The 9,245-nt window shown below is 44.9% G+C and overlaps 1 pseudogene; it reads left to right on the top strand.

The window, feature by feature from the left end:
* Positions 1-5,932: 5,932 nt before the first annotated feature.
* LOC124663920 lies at positions 5,933-8,168 on the top strand (annotated as a pseudogene).
* Positions 8,169-9,245: the final 1,077 nt, after the last annotated feature.

The following is a 9,245-nucleotide window of genomic DNA, read 5'->3' as shown; positions in this document are numbered from 1 at the left end:
CAACCCAGACTCAGGCAGCTGGGCAGCGTCTCTTCCCTCCCTTCCATCCCCGCCCTTCTCCTCACCCGCTCCATGCTCGTCAGAGCTCACCCGGCTACCAACTCCGGAAGCAGTACCGAGTTGAGCATGCTGTCCCTTGGGCGGCTGCCCCATGGATCAGCCGGTGGATGACCAGGTCGGCGAGCAGCGGCTGCATGTCCGCGTCGAGGAGGGTCAGCCGCGGGTCCACCGCAATATCACCACCGAGGAGCTAGTGGTCCCCCTTTTCGCAGCAGGAGCTGACCAGCCCGCAACTCCCCGCCGACGACGCGACCTGCATCGAGGTCGGCTACGCCGCGCAGCAGCTGCTCTAGTGGGACGACCTCACTGGCTGATCCTCGTTGCCACGGCGACCTTGCCGCCGCAGTCCTATCCTGACCCTCAGGCCCAACTGGCGGAAAGACGGGGATGCGAGGTGATCTTATGCCATGGTTGCGGCCACAGCCTGCAATGGCCATCGTGTGGGTGGAGCTTCTCCATTGCATGGACATGAAGAGGGTGATGCACGGAGGCCGCGCTCGGTGGTTCATGGGGGCAGCAGGGGTCGTGGCGAACCGGGCGGGCCGGGGTGGAGCCGGACGCCCTTGCCGAGGTGACGGCACAGGCCGCCTTGAATCCATGCACGACCGCGGGATGGATGGATCCGGCGGCGAGGAGTGTTATACTGCCTATATACTGGAGCAAGTGCGGCTAGAATTCACAGAAACCGGTATGTTATTTCGCCTTCATATACAGTAGTTATTGTGACTAATATATGTAGCTATGACTGCATAATGTCATAAGTGTTTTGTTGATGTTGCTGCCAGCAGGAAAACGTAATGTACATATTAGAACTGAAACCATCATATTAAGAAAACGGAAAACACCCTGAGACTTTCAGTTTGCTAACTCTGGCAACTGGTGTTCACCTATGTTGATATCACTTCCCCCTATACTATCCGTAAATCTGAATGCTATGCTTACGTAAGCTAGGTGCTAATATTTCTACTGTGCCTAAATATTATTATGATATGGTTGGATTACCAAATATGGTCATGTGTATCTCATCTAGTAAGAAGGCTTTAGCAAAAATAGATGTGACTCCTATTTATGTACATATACCTCTATACACATGGATCCATGACTACTGTCTTACAACTTGATCTGTGAGGTACATATATTAAATATAGCAGACCATTGGATAATATATAGAAATATCAATCGATGAGCTTATGTACAAATAGATTATGAAAAGGTCACGAGCTTTAGGCAAGTATTGTAAAACCATGGACTGAAAACACATTTCTTCACCAAGATAAATATCATCATAAGCAGAGCAAACTTTACAGACATGGTAGACAATTGTGACGCGGATCTTCTGAGGCGTTAGAAAATAATATGAAGAAGATGAAATAAAAGAGAGAGTCTCTGATATATTCATTGACTGCAACTATATACAACAACACACATATACAACACAACATTATAAAGTGGCAGTTTCGAGCACACTAACTCAAAAGGTACAGAGAGAACAGGGAGCTTGATACATAGTGATTTTATCTAAATAAAGCCTACTGTATTCGCGGTTGAATGATCTCTCTACCAATCAATTTAGGAAAATGATCACCAGTAGGAGGACCGCCACCAGCATGAACTGCCACTCCATCGGACCTAGCACGGCCACTTCCTGCCAATCGACGGAACAAAATTTAGAAGCTTATAAATTTAATACCCAAAAAGTGGTAGCAAAGTATGACGTTAAGACTAATATCATCTAACATTTTCCTCTACTGAACCGATTCATTGCATATTTGATATGGTGGGAACACTTGGGTCGAAGGAAGATCAATAGCAAGTTTCCTAAAGTATAATAAAAGGAAAACATTTTGAGAAGGGTAAATGGAGAAGTGTATTCATAGAGTTGTTTCAGTGAATAGGGTTCAGCTGTGAAGACATGCTATGCAGCTGTGAAGCAATGGACATAGGACATCACCAATACCTTCGTGACACCTTGTTCTATAAATTACCATGAAAGATTAGCTGTGCAGCAATGGATGTAAAACACCAACAACACCTTTGCAACACCTAGTATGAAAATAATTGCAATCACTATGCTCTTTGAAAGTTGAGTAACAAAGAATCATCAAAATTATAGGAATTCATAAACTGAAAAATCGAATCGAAAATCATATGCCGACATAACCTAATCTTTTTTCTTGTTTTTAAGGTCCTGATATAAGAACAACATATCGTTCTAGGAGATGCAAAATTGGAAGGCAATTAAAATTTAGAAATAACAAAGTATGTTTTGAGATAGCGATTTGTAACAACAATCCAAATCATACTCTGTAGCTCTCTATGTAGAACATCAGTAATACCTTGCAAAACCTAGAGGGAACATGCTTGCGTTTACCGCTTAACAAAGGTTGTTTACTATCAGTACACATGCAGTTTCATAACAGCCTGCTGAAGTATTGCTACCTATACGAAAAGCCATACCTAACATCTTTTAAGCGAATATGCATCCTTGGCTCTTAATGCGTCTTCTATGAAATGATATCCATTAACAATCATCTGGAATTTATATGAAAAAAGAGAGTTAAGTGGACATAAAAATCAGGCAATTAAAAATGAAATGTACAGGCTTGTATTAACGGGGAACCTGATTGCGTGACTGCAGAACATCAAATGATTTCACGTTATACGTGAACAGAGGAAAGTTTTCAGTCTCTGGAATGGCTTCGATGACCTTTGTGCATTGAGAAACCTTGATCATATAAGCATGATCTGTTATCTTGTATTTGTTCAGCGCTGCTGCTACAATAAAAGACTCAAGTCTGTAGATCAAACCTTCCTTTAGTTGTTCTCTGTACATGTATATTTGATTAGATGTCACAGCCTTTCATTGTGTTGCCCTGAAACATCAGTTAAGCCCGAGTACATATTTCATGCAGAGAACAAATAACTTTTTTAGCAAGTAACTATACAACAGATGGAAATCTAGCATTGGTTAGTTACGTTGCAGAAAATCAGTTAGTTGAAATATAAGTGCAATAAGCCAATATGCAGGTGCGTTTGTAGTTAAAAAAACATATGTTTACTAATTGTTCTTTGATATTGGAGTGATCATTCATAGATGATAAGATGAATTCCTCAAGCTAGTTGTATGCCTTGTATTTATAAGTGACAATAGCTAAATGAAGTGTCTGAATATTTAGAAGGTACCTCCCTGTAATAATAATGAAGTCGAACTCAAACAAATTTTGCCAGGTCGCTGGAACCATGTACCCTGCAAAATATTATTTTTAGTATCGGTTGACATGAACGGCGGTAGAAATTGTAGTTCCAATTTCCAAGAATGGAGAAACCAAATGTAAATTGATCTTTATGATGGATGCTGAGACCACAACAATCTAGGCCAACACCTGGACGACCAAAAAGATACAAACAAAAAAGGAATCAATAAGATGGAGGAAAAGGAACGACCTAGGCTGAAGGAAAAAAAGGGAATTATTAGGAGGGAAGGGAAATACGTCCCATGAGTTAAACAATGAAGAGGCCAGCCTCAAATCTTGCAGTTAAAATACCCCACCGGGCGTCACCGCTCGTCAAGACCTGGCTGCATTGCGGTACGGCATCGCAACGCATCAAGCCATGGCCATGGCGGCCAACTACCAGGCTGTCGAAGCCCTCTAGCACCCAAGCGCAGGACCCTCGCGGCCATCCCTTCGCGTTGATTTTGGGACGCATCACGCCACCATCCGCGTCGGGAAGGAGGAAGGAGCGGAAAGGCCCAAAAACCTCCTCCACACCATCAGCCGCCTAGGTAGATCCGTAGATGGCACAGCGGCCGGAGAGGGAGAAGAGGTCGCCGGCCCCAGGGAAGAATGTGGGCGATGGCAATAGGGAGGAGGAGAGATGAAGGGGATCGATCGAGGGCACCGCTTTGACCATCCACCGCCTTGACCGACCCAACCAGAAGGAAATAAATATAACCAGAAACGATTGACGGTAGAAAGAGGGAGAGAGGCCAGCAGCCGGTTGCCGGTTGCCCCTCTTACCAAAAAAAAAAGAGAGGAAAAGCAACTAACTGAGCAAACCATGGAGGAAAAAAAGGAGAGAGCTACGTGTCAGGCAATGGCTGGATGGAAGAGTGGATAAATACCATATCTACAGTAGCTAAAACGTTGTGAGCGCCCTAATCTGATCAACTTTTATATAGGTTATAAATGTAGAAGTACATGATTCAACGGACCATGACACACATGGTACACAGGAGGCAGCCAGCCTTATACATATTGTTTGTGTGTTAAGTCTGTTCATGCAAATATGTGTAGAAGAAAAAGTGTTGTCCCACTTTTACTTAGAGAGTTCATTGTTGTATGATACAGTTTGATGTTGATGGTTGCCTTTTCCACGGCGGTGGTGCATTTCTGAATTGACGAGAACTCGGCCGTGCCAATAGCGTCGTGCTTTAGCTTGAAGTAGGGGTTGAACTCTCGAACGCCGTGGAAAATTTTCATGAACAAACCCTTGCTTATCCTATACCGGCACCGAAAATTGTCGAGCTGTGTTGCGCCATCTGCGAAGTAATCGTTGTGCAGCATGGTATGTCCCTCCATCCTCTGCCGGGGCTTCAACTTCTTTCTTTCCGGCTTTGAACCTCCGCGGCACGGCATCTTCTTCTTCTCCACATCGTTGTCCAGAATGTATTGGAGGGATGCGGTGATCGACACATGCTCCCGAAGTTCGTCGCCGAAGGCTTGCTCGTCGTCCATCATTTCCACGATCATCTCGTCCTCACTATCCATGTCTGAAGCAAAACAAATGGTTAAAATTCATCTACGGCAGAGGAGGCACCGAATAGCGACATGTCGCATCTACCAGACAAACCGCCGAACACCTTTGTGCGCGAAGGAGGGGCAGATTTGCCAGCGCGTTCTGGGACGCGTTAGCAAAGCGGCGGCGGCGAAAAGGACGGCGAGGGAGCTAGTCGTCAAAGCGTTGCCCGACTCGGGAGATATTGTCCGGCTAGACGGCCGGCAAATCGAGCGGTTGTGGAGAGGTGGGAGGCGCGACGAGAAATAAAAGGAGAAAACCAACCATTCCGGATGTGGTCACCGACAGGTGGGTACCCGCATGTTTTCTTGCTTCTTCCGGCGAGCCCGGACCGTCCCGTGTGGAGCGAGGACGGTCTCGGGACACCGGACAACGTATTAGACCGCAACAGGCGGAAAAGGGCCTTTGGAGCGCAAATGGGACCGGTTAAATATCCGGCGCGCTTTAAAAGCTTTGGGAGACGTTTTGGGAGACGCGACTGGAGATGCTCTGAGGAGGAGTGTAAATGGGAGTGTCGGGGTGAATGGGGGCAGGTAGAAGGAGTTGGGGGGCATGAATGCATGAGGACCTTGCCCCGGAGCTTGTCAAAATGATTAGACCTGAGCGTGTGGTTTAATTTTGCAGATATGAACTACGAACAACAAATTTCCTACATGAATTAGAAGATTTACATCGTGGTGCAGCACTTTTAGAACCTCGTTCATGGGAACTGGCCTCGCCTAGCTACGTAGGTACTGAATTTGTTTTCCTCAGAAAGGGCAGGGGATGAGCGGGAGGAGCAGGGCCGGGTCGACCGTCACTACGTCACGTACGGCAATTTGCGGCACTTTGATGCAGGCACTTTTATAACGTGCCGTTAATGATAGGTTTAGGCGGCATTTATTCTCAATAGTGCCACTGATGATCATTTAATTACCGGCTGTTAGAAAAAAGTGCCGCCAATGCTGGAGAAGCACAGGCAGAACTGAATGTGCCGCTAATTTTTCGATGATTAACGGCAGCATCTAAAAAGTGCCGCAAAAGTTAGGAGGATTAGCGGCAGTTTTTAATCTGCCTTTGTTGTATGGATGGATGGACGGGTCAAGTCTGTTGAGAAAAGTCAACAGCCTTACCCATTCTCTCACCTTACCGCACGAACGCTCGCTACCTGCCTTCACACTCCTCGCTCCTGTCCCCCCTCGCGCCGCCGACGCCGACGCCGCCATGCCGGAGGACGTCGAGATAAACGACTCCGCAGCTCCCGCGCCCGCCGTTATCCCTGCGATTGCCGACGTCCCCGCGCATGCGCCCGCTCTCTCTGCCTTGCAACGTGAGTAGCCTCTCGTCTCCCAGTGCCCCTCCCCCAAAACCCTAGCTCAGCTTCCGGCGCCGTGGGCGCTGGACGGGAGGTAGCTAACGCATGTATTCCTGGCGGTGCGTGCAGATCTGAAGGAGATCGCGTCCGGGTCGCTGACCAAGGAGGTGCGCCGGATCTCCCGAGCCGTCCGCCTCACCGTCGCCCTCCGCCGCCGCCTCGCCCCCCGCGACGTCGCGGCCTTCCTCGCCTTCACGCTGCCCTCTTCCTCCGATGCCTTCGCCCACCTCTCCCCGCTCCTGCCCAAGGTATTTTCGGCACGCAACTTCGGTGCGCTCCTAATTCTCGAGGGTAAACCGGCAATTATGCACTGAATCGATGGAACACAAAGGATTTGGGCGTCGCATGCTATATTTGTTTGTCCGAATGTGTCTTGGTTGTCAAATCGCATGCTAGATCATTACGGATTGATTGGCTTTTTAGAAGCGAATGGAAAACCATAATCTAGATAATCGTTGTAAAGCGATATGCCGTTTGTATGATTATGCGGTACAAGCATCCGAGTTTTCACTATTGAAGTTCACGACGAACCTGGTTCCTTACGTTACGATGCTTAATTGGTATTCCGCAAATTCGTAGTTTGAAATTGGTGCATAGAGGTTTAAACTTCTTCCAGTTTCATTCTGCACACATTAAAAAATTGAAACTGGAGGCTTCTCTTGCTCAGAGATTTTTGACATTTCATCTTAATGTTACCAGTTTTAGGAAGATGGAAGTAAGATGGATGTTAATAATGCGGCTCCAGTAGCTCAAGTTTCAATCAAGCATGGTCTCCCAGAGATTGAAATATACTGCTACTTGCTTGTGTTGATTTTCCTTATTGATCACAAGAAGTACGATGAGGTATGTCATGGAATTTCCTCCACTTCATCATCATTTGTGAAGCATACCAATTTGATTTTCTCTCCGAGGCTAAAGCATGTGCCAACGCTAGCATGGCTCGTCCGAAGAATCTCAATAGGAGGACTCGTTGATGTTTTGGCTTCTAGGCTATACTCGTATTACTCATATGCACATGAACTCACCAATGACCTTGCTGAAATTCGTGGGTGAGTTATTCCAACGAGTATGCTCTTGTGTCTCCGAGTAACCGGTAAGCTCCTTTTCTGTTTGATCCTGCTTTCATGTGCCTCATACAATTGGTGCTCGCATAACTCTCCCGGGGTTGCACGACATGGCAACTTTCCACCGTGATGAGCTTGGCAAGGTTGTTACGAGACACTAGTCTTCAATTTCGGACTTGTAACTTAAATATTGTCAAGTCATGTGGTTGACTTTTGGTTTCCATGGCAGGAAACACTTCTTAACACTGCTTCTTCGCAATTACTCGCACTACAACTTGTCCGACCGAGCGAGAAAAACTTAGGTTAAAGGCACCACGTTTTGAAGCACATTCCAATCGACAGGTAACTATCATTCATCAAGTAGTTTATTTTCTCTCCTGTATGTATGCCAAGTTGTTACGAGTTGAATTGGAATTTCAATATGCTTTTATTGTACTGTACGAGGCTGGTTATCGATTTAATGATGAATGGCCTATGAAATTGTCGTTTGCTTTTGTAGAGATCTTATTGTAGACCGAGTACTAACCTCTACTTCTACCACGGTTGTACTTGGCCTATGAAATTGTCGTTTGCTTTTGTAGAGATCTTATTGTAGACCGAGTACTAACCTCTCTACTTCTACCATAGTTCTACTTGGCCTATGAAATTGCCATTTGCTTTTGTAGAGATCTTATTGTAGACCGAGTACTAACCTCTTTACTTCTACCACGGTTCTGCAGGTATCCTGGTCTACTTGGGCAAAATTAGAACAATTCGAGCTGGAATACACCGATGCTAAAGAGAGCCTCTTGCAAGTCGCAAGCAAAGCACCCACTGCGACTCGTGGATTCCGCATTCAGTGCAACAAATGGGCTATAAATATATCATTCATCATATATTTACTCTTTCTCTAAAAATTTCTTATAGTAGCTCAGAAAACATTGATGTGGCATACTTTTTGATGATGTAGATTTTGTTGCTGGTCTTGTATTACTAGTTCTTTCACTTGCACTCATTATATTAAGAATAGCAAATTGGCTCAAACACAAATCTTTAGCTCCAACTACTAATTAGTTATAAGTTTTTTTGTACAAGATTTAAATATTGAAAAACGTCGCATGATACTTCCCGAGGTATGTTTTTGTTGCTTCCTGTAATCGACTCTCCTTTTTTATCTTCGGAGTTTGTACTTCTAAAATGAACTTGACTGACGAGGTTTGGAAGATTATGTCTCCGGACCGAATAAAATCGATCCTGTCGATGTGAGTGTCTTCCCTCGATCAGTACGTTAAATATTATTGAAATCGCACTCTTACTATCGCAACATAAGAAATCTCATTATGCTCGATTTAATGGTCATGGCAACAATTCCTTAAATCCCTTAAAACGTTATCATAGTATGTTAACCTTATCGTAGCGGTGAGATGGTCTAGCTTTTCAACTGGGAATCGTGGAATAACTTAAGCAATTTATGATACGAATTTAAGAAGTTGACCTGGTGTATTTTGATAACATGTTATAACATGTGCACTTCATAATGTAGATAGGATTTCAACGAGATAAAAAAAGGTATACAAGTTGCGGTTCATAATGTAGAGAACATGGGTTTTGAAGTATGTAGTTCTCATGGTTTTCTTAGACTAGTTTTTAAGGGTATCACGTGGCCTTGTCTTGTTTAAAATAGACGGGAACTTGTTTACGTATTCGGAGATGGTTGAAATCCTCCCGGGTTGATATATTGGCTGCAGTAGGCTAAACATTACTTGTGAAGGTAAACACAACGCTAGTTGACATTGGCACCGAAAGGTGGTATTTCTCTCTTTGGTCATGCTCTATCTGCTAGACCAATTGATCACTATGTGCTATATTTTCTTAATCGTTGTGAGAGAAATTCGAGTATTCATATCAATTGTTTATGTTGAGGTAGACATGTATCGAGGCACCGGGAGCTGCTGATTTTTCAAGTTCATATTAAGTTGATGTGAACTGTA

Source organism: Lolium rigidum, chromosome 1 (assembly GCF_022539505.1).
Source record: "Lolium rigidum isolate FL_2022 chromosome 1, APGP_CSIRO_Lrig_0.1, whole genome shotgun sequence".
In the NCBI taxonomy this organism is placed as follows: Eukaryota; Viridiplantae; Streptophyta; class Magnoliopsida; order Poales; family Poaceae; genus Lolium; species Lolium rigidum.
The sequence above is the reverse complement of the archived record's forward strand: the minus strand, read 5'-3'. Positions and strand labels throughout refer to the sequence as shown.